This window comes from Lathyrus oleraceus, chromosome 3 (genome assembly GCF_024323335.1).
Source record: "Lathyrus oleraceus cultivar Zhongwan6 chromosome 3, CAAS_Psat_ZW6_1.0, whole genome shotgun sequence".
Lineage (NCBI taxonomy): Eukaryota > Viridiplantae > Streptophyta > Magnoliopsida > Fabales > Fabaceae > Lathyrus > Lathyrus oleraceus.
In genome coordinates this window covers 100,753,490-100,760,658 of record NC_066581.1, presented here as the reverse complement: position 1 = coordinate 100,760,658, position 7,169 = coordinate 100,753,490, and the positions used below count along the sequence as shown (strand labels likewise).

The 7,169-nt window shown below is 34.1% G+C and overlaps 1 non-coding gene across 1 annotated transcript; it reads right to left on the bottom strand.

Moving 5' to 3' along the window:
- Positions 1-6,780: 6,780 nt before the first annotated feature.
- On the bottom strand, positions 6,781-6,854 carry TRNAQ-UUG (transfer RNA glutamine (anticodon UUG)). Its single transcript has one exon. It is a non-coding gene; the product is annotated as a tRNA-Gln (tRNA).
- Positions 6,855-7,169: the final 315 nt, after the last annotated feature.

The following is a 7,169-nucleotide window of genomic DNA, read 5'->3' as shown; positions in this document are numbered from 1 at the left end:
CATTCCCTAACAGTTTCTTACCAACACTAAACCTTTGACGAGCTATCTTGAATCCGATCTCCCTTCTAAGACTGAATATACTTGATTTATCTTCTAGCCTCAATTTGGTCCATACCTGTTTCACTTGGAACAGGCAGCCATGTCCTCGAGTCTCTCCTTAGACTTCACCACTATTTTAGGCTCCTAACAAAACTGAACATCCTTATCTCTCAAGTTCTCAACCACTTGCAAGGTACCATTCCAAATATATACTCCATGAAGTACTCTCGTTCTTCCAAAATATTTTAGTGGCCTTAGAAACTGAAACACTGATACACTACCTCACTTCCAGACCTTATGACATATGTGCAATATAACCATCCTTTCTCCTTCACCATACAAAATTACTTATAATACTTATTCCATATCAATGGGTATATCTTATTCCACTAGAAAATTCACTTATTCCTCAAAACTCTGACAAACTCATCTGATAGAATTCCTCAACTTCTCAACTCCGTTAACACTGCAGAATCGCTTGAACGATCCACTACTCTTCAATTCCATAATACCCAAATCACAACTCCTCTGAAACTTCAACGGGGCTATCCAGTTCTCCTTACTTTCTAACTCTTTGCTCGAGCCTACTCTCAAAGCACAAGTTCCACCCACACTACGGAGTCCTCGTGGTCGCTCAACCATGATCCTATCTACCATGCATATAGCATTAGGTTGATCAGGTCCAATACTACATACAATGATATTAAGAATCATGTTGGCTAAACACACATATGAGGCAAGAATAGATTTACTTATGATGTTTCAAGGCTAGGTCGAGAATCGACCTGCTCTGATACCAATTGTAACAACCCGTATAATATATATCTAGAATAATATCATACAAGTGTTAATAATTGGTACTGATCCAACATAAGTGCCTAATGGAATCAATATATACACATGTCCAAACTAAAAACATCAATGGAACATGTTATAGAATAGTGCCTAAACAATAAAAAATCTAAGAACTATGTTCAACATCTCCATTGCACAAAACTCAACGGAATATCATGATAAACAACATCCCTTGAAACATCCATAAACAACTTCTCCAGAATTCAACCTGCAAGGAATACCTGGAAAATAACAACAATAATGGGATGAGATAATAATCTTAGTTAGTTCTCCTATCCTATGGGTCCACTCGGCTCTACAGGGTTTCCACTCGATTCTAACTCAAGCATTCACCTTCTGTTACTTGTGCATCACTCACACCTTGTAACTAGGAATTAAGTAACTACGGGATAATCGCAATGTATGGAAACATGTCACTTGAGTTCACATAACTCAACCACGATCATTATTCAGATCACGACACATCAATTCCCGAACGGACTTACGTCTAAGCCATACCCGGTTCATGCATGCTCTTATGGTTCGACTTTCACGGTGGATATCAGGTTCCTCTAAGGGACTCGAACCCACTTTTAAGAACCATCACTCATATGGGACTTAAACCCACTTTGAGTCTCTTTCATCGTATGGGGCTACATCTCACTTAGGTGTCCACCTTTCCCCCATGCCCACCATGGTTGGAGCTCAAACCTAATTGAGGCTCGAATCATTGGTCCCTCATCCCGATGGTCACTCGTCTAAGCATACTAATAGAGATGTGTACCATCACAGAAAACACACATTCTTAAATCATGATCAGTTCCACAATCATCGGTTCGACGAACCATAATAAAATCCCACAATCACAAGTTATTTCATTCACCATAATACACAAATAATAACATGGCATGTTGCATATAATGCGTCTCATTCTCAATCATGGCAATAATTCGTCCACGACCTCCACATAAGCTTCGTACGAATGAATACCGTATTCTCATACATATATCACACATGTTCCATACAAAGCATATTGATTCGTTACCACATGAATACTTGTCCATGATACACACCTAGGCACCGTTACGCCCAAGCATCACCGTATACTCATTTCCATAACCTAGATTATCTTTCTAAGTTATTAATCAAGTTATTCTCCTAGGTTTCCTCACTCATATTTGTAAAGTTTTTAATCATATTACTTCACATCCAAGAACATACAATCAATTTATAGCATACACATTAGCATATTAAATACCATACTAGAACACACATAGTAGCATAACATGTCACAATAAACCCTAGGCACATCCGAGTCACAACATGCTCATCATCTTCTTAGGTTATTCAAGTTGTTACATACAAACAAGTCAAACATAACCCAAACATACAATTAGCACTATCCTTTACCAAGAATTCTTAGTTAGCTCATGGTCTCTCATCACCATGCAATATCTTATTGTATGGGTTTTTCAAAGCTTTAAGCCTCATATCAATCAGATTCGCGGTTCTTGAATGATGGCAAGAACAAGAATCATATATTCAATCAACAAAACAACAACTCATAATATATATATTTATCATCATTATATGATAGAGCATTGAAGGAGCTTTCCAACGCCTCCGACTGCGTCCAAAACGGATTTACAATTCTCAAATAATTTAAGAATCTAACCTAATTAAGAATATAGGTTAACATTTGTTTCTTGCACCAATATTCAACAACAAGAGCTTAGCCTAGTGGTAAGGCTTGTTCCATACCAAGGAGGTCTCGGGTTTGACCCCCATTTGTAGCTTATTTTAATTTATCAAAGAATTAATTCATGTCAATAGATTGATCAAATGAATAAATCGATTGAATAGAAATTTCTCACAAAAATTTCACTAAACCAATCGATTGATTGGAAGGTTCGTACTCACAAAATACAAAGGAATCAATCGATTGATTCCCAAGGCCAATCCATTGGTCTATGAAAAATTCCAACTTCTTCAAAAACAGAAAGTTCAAACAATCAATTGATGCCAAGGACCAATCGATTGGTCCATCCAAAATTTTACTTCTTCACAACAGAAAGTTCATCCAATCGATTGTACCCAACAACCAATCGATTGGTTCTTCAATTTTCTTCACAAATTCATCTTCTAAACACTCCTTTTCCAATTTCAACCACCCCAATCCATACCAAAACATATATTGTCATGAATTCATGTGATTAACCTCCATAACTTCAACAAAAAAACACATACGCATCAAACACTCAAAGACAACATTTCAACAACATCAATAACAATTTCATCATAGATTCACACAAATCCTAACTCCCTAATCATGGATTCTATCCCCCAAAAGCTAAATCCTAACTAAGAACTCACCTTGAAGATGAAAGTTGTGCAATGGAGATGAAGTTGGGGATGATGATGATGAAGATGAGATGATGGCGGTGATGAACATGATCTTCATGAGCTTTTCCATCTTCTTCCTTCCTTCCTGCTCTTCTCTTTTCCTCTTTCTCTATTCCTCTTTCTTTCTTTTTCTTTCTGATAACTCTCTCTTTCATTCTTATCTCTTCCTACTACTTCTTATCCATTACTTCCTTCTTTCTTTCTATACCACACACAAATATATATATATATATATATATATATATATATATATATATATATATATATATATATATATATAACATATAATTTATATGTATTATAATATCAGTGTTTACTGTGGAAATTGGTAAACAACAGCTGGTCCTCCCTAGGCCTTAAGACTAAGGGTTACTTACAGGATCAACCAGTTGATCCTAGGACATGTGCTAGTGCAAGTGAGGGTTGTCCAATTCGACGGGATAACTTTATGAGGAACGACTCCTAACAAAGTATTGAACAAGCGCAAGTTTTTCCACACGAACGGTTTAAACGATGCTATAGCCTATAGGTGACTCGTGACCGACAGCGCTACAACCTTCAAAAGATGTACACGACGAACACGCTTTTGGTAAACTCTATTATCGTAATAGAGTCAGTGTCGACAGCATAGACGACAACAAAAAATGATAACTCAAACGTAAATAAAACTAAGATAAAATGTTCAACGGGAACAATTGAAAAGTAAGGAAGTTGCATTGAAATAAATGTGGTGATTCACGTACATATCACTCTCAAAAACTCTTGCTTCCTCGCGCTGGGAATGAGAAGTTTCTTACAAGTGGTTTGTTAGTACAAGGTGAACACCTTTAGCCCCTCGTGGGATATTCTATTTATACTAAATTAAAGGAACTGCTCATAAGCTAAAACTCCTAAAAACTAGCAAATGTCATGTCACACGATCTGCAAACCGTCATACCCACGTCTTGCAAACTGCTCCAGATTCTGGCGCGCTGATTCTTCTTGTAACCGCTGGTCATTTTCCAATTTCAAATTTCTCCCGCCCAGACGTTTAGGACGACACTGTCTTTTACGTATTTGGCATGAAAGAAAATTCTTTAAGTCCCAAACTTTACTTTAGCCGACGGAATGGCCTGTCGACCAAGCAGGCTTCTCCTGTCGGCTTCATCCCTTGACTTGTGTTTTTTCCACTTTTGCTTGCCTCAAACACCTCTTCATCCTTTGATGGGGTATAACCCCCAAATTCACAGGACTCTATCACTAGCTACGCTTTCAGCATGCCTTAGAAATTTTTCGTGGTAACAATTAGGTAGTAATACAAAATATCTCAATTGATATTTTGTCTTCCAGTACCAATTGACCAATTATTAATGTTACCAAAATGTCCTCTTTTGTCCTTATTAATATTATTCTGTCTCTTTTATTAATAACTAATCTCTTCAGAGTTCACTGGTTACTCTATTGGTCCCAATTGACAACATTTAGAGCATATATAAGCCCTAATTGTTACAACTGATAATAGATAGAGTACATAGGAACTCAATTGGTCTCAACTGACAACTAATTGAGCATTTAAGGGAATATGGGATATTACACAGTCTCATGGTTCTTATAACTTTTTGTTGGAATTGGGCATCAAATCAAACTAATTTTACTGGAAGAAGATTTGATGTTTTGAATATTTTTTATGGTTGCCTGCACATTGCATTCTCAAGGTTCTCATTCAGACTTTAGCATTAGTATTTCGATTTATTGCCTATTTTTGTTCAATTATTTCACTTTATTATGGCAAAAATTTATTATATTAGAACTCCCCATTTCTCCAATAACAGTAGCAATCAAAAATCGTGTCATCCACATGAGATAAAATTCCGAAAAGTAAATAGAATGGATAAGAAATTTTTAGAAAATTAAAAAAAAAACTACACTTTCTCTATCAAACCTTCTGATATTTTAAGGGTGTGTAGAAATAGGAACATAATTTGACGCTAAAATGGAATCCCTAATATCTTTATTATCATCCTTTTTAGAGAGAAATTAAAACAAGTTACTGACCATAATGGGAGTCAAACACACGACCTTTTGATCTGAAGTGAAACGCGCTAATCCACTGCGCTATGCAGTCCTTGATATTTTTTGTTAGTTTTATACTATTTGCATATACCCAAGGGGGAATTATGACAACAATTATATTATTCAGATATATTTAGGATACAATAAGAAAAACAACTCAAAATCATGTCATAAACATAAAAATAGACCCCAAAATAAAATAGGAGAATAAAATAGTTTTTGAAAACTATAAAAAAATACATCAAAGAATTATATTTTCCTTTTCTCTCTCTTAAACCTCTTAATTTCTTATAGGTGTGTAAATGTTGGTTTGTTAAACATTTATTTTTGGTTCATCTTTAAGATATAAGAGGAATAAAATATAATAGAAATCAAACTAGATGCTTAAAATGAAACACAAAATCTTATAATTTAAACTAGTTTTAAAAGAATTCATCATAGAATCCTATCCGCCTCCAATTCCAATGTATTGTATTTCCAACCTCAATATCAACATTCTTATGAGTTGTAAAGTACAATGCACAATGTTTTATTACAACAACGACACTCATCCTTCCCGACCTCCTCATTTAACACTTCACCAATAATTAAACTTCAAAACACATGACAACTCTTCAATTTTATTACAATACTCAAAATCTCATTCTTGAATAATACATCTGATTCATAGTTTCACATAAGTTATTTTAAATTTTAAATATGTTTCGGTTACATTGGCCTCAACAGTTCAAACTTATGATATTCATTTTTCTAGTAGGCTTAATTATCAATGTCTTCCACTACAATTTTGTTAAAATGAACATAATTAAGTTATCTGGCTATGTTAAATCCATATGCTTCCTTTGTTCCTCATATTTCTATAAACAATCATAGGTCCATCATGAACTTTTGTCTGAACCATAATGTCCTTCTCAACAGAGTCTCATTTCTTCATGCGAAGCCTTTTTTTGGGTCAAAATCTAACCTGATTTTGAAAGCTCCTTGATGTCTTGTGACACCGTCTCATGGTTTTTATAACTTTTTGTTGGAATTGGGCATCAAATCTAACTAATTTTACTGGAAGAAGATTTGGTGTTTTGAATCTTTTTTATGGTTGCGTACACATTGCAGTCTCAAGGTTCTCATTCAGACTTTAGCATTAGTATTTCGATGTATTGCCTATTTTTGTTCAATTATTTCACTCTATTATGGCAAAATTTTATTATATTAAAGCTCCCCATTTCTCCAATAACAATAGTAATCCAAAATCGTGTCATCCACATGAGACAAAATTATGAAAAGTAAATAGAATGGATAAGAAAGTTTTAGAAAATTAAAAAAAACTACACTTTCTCTATCAAACCTTCCGATTTTTTAAGGGTGTGTAGATATAGGAACATAATTTGACGCTAAAATTCAATCCATAAAATGATTTATTTTCATCTTGTTTAGAGAGAAATTAAAACAAGTTACTGACCACAGTGGGAGTCAAACCCATACCCTTTTGATCCAAAGTCAAACACGTTAATCGACTACGCTATGCAGTCCTTGATATTTTTTGTTAGTTTTATATTTTGTGTTTCCATATATCAAACCAACTAACATAATTGGAAAATCATTCGTATTCAATAAAATTTAAATAATGTTACGTAGATTTGTTATTTCCATTTTAATTTCAACATTTTTTTATTAATCATTATGAATATATTGTTCTTATTATAAGCTATGAAAAAGATGATTTAAGGTTTTTATTTTAATTATATTTAATTTATGTATAATATCTTAATATAAAATGTTTGATACTTACAGATATTAAAAAGAGTAAAATCGAGTCCTTTAGAAAAAAACTCTCACCTTCATAT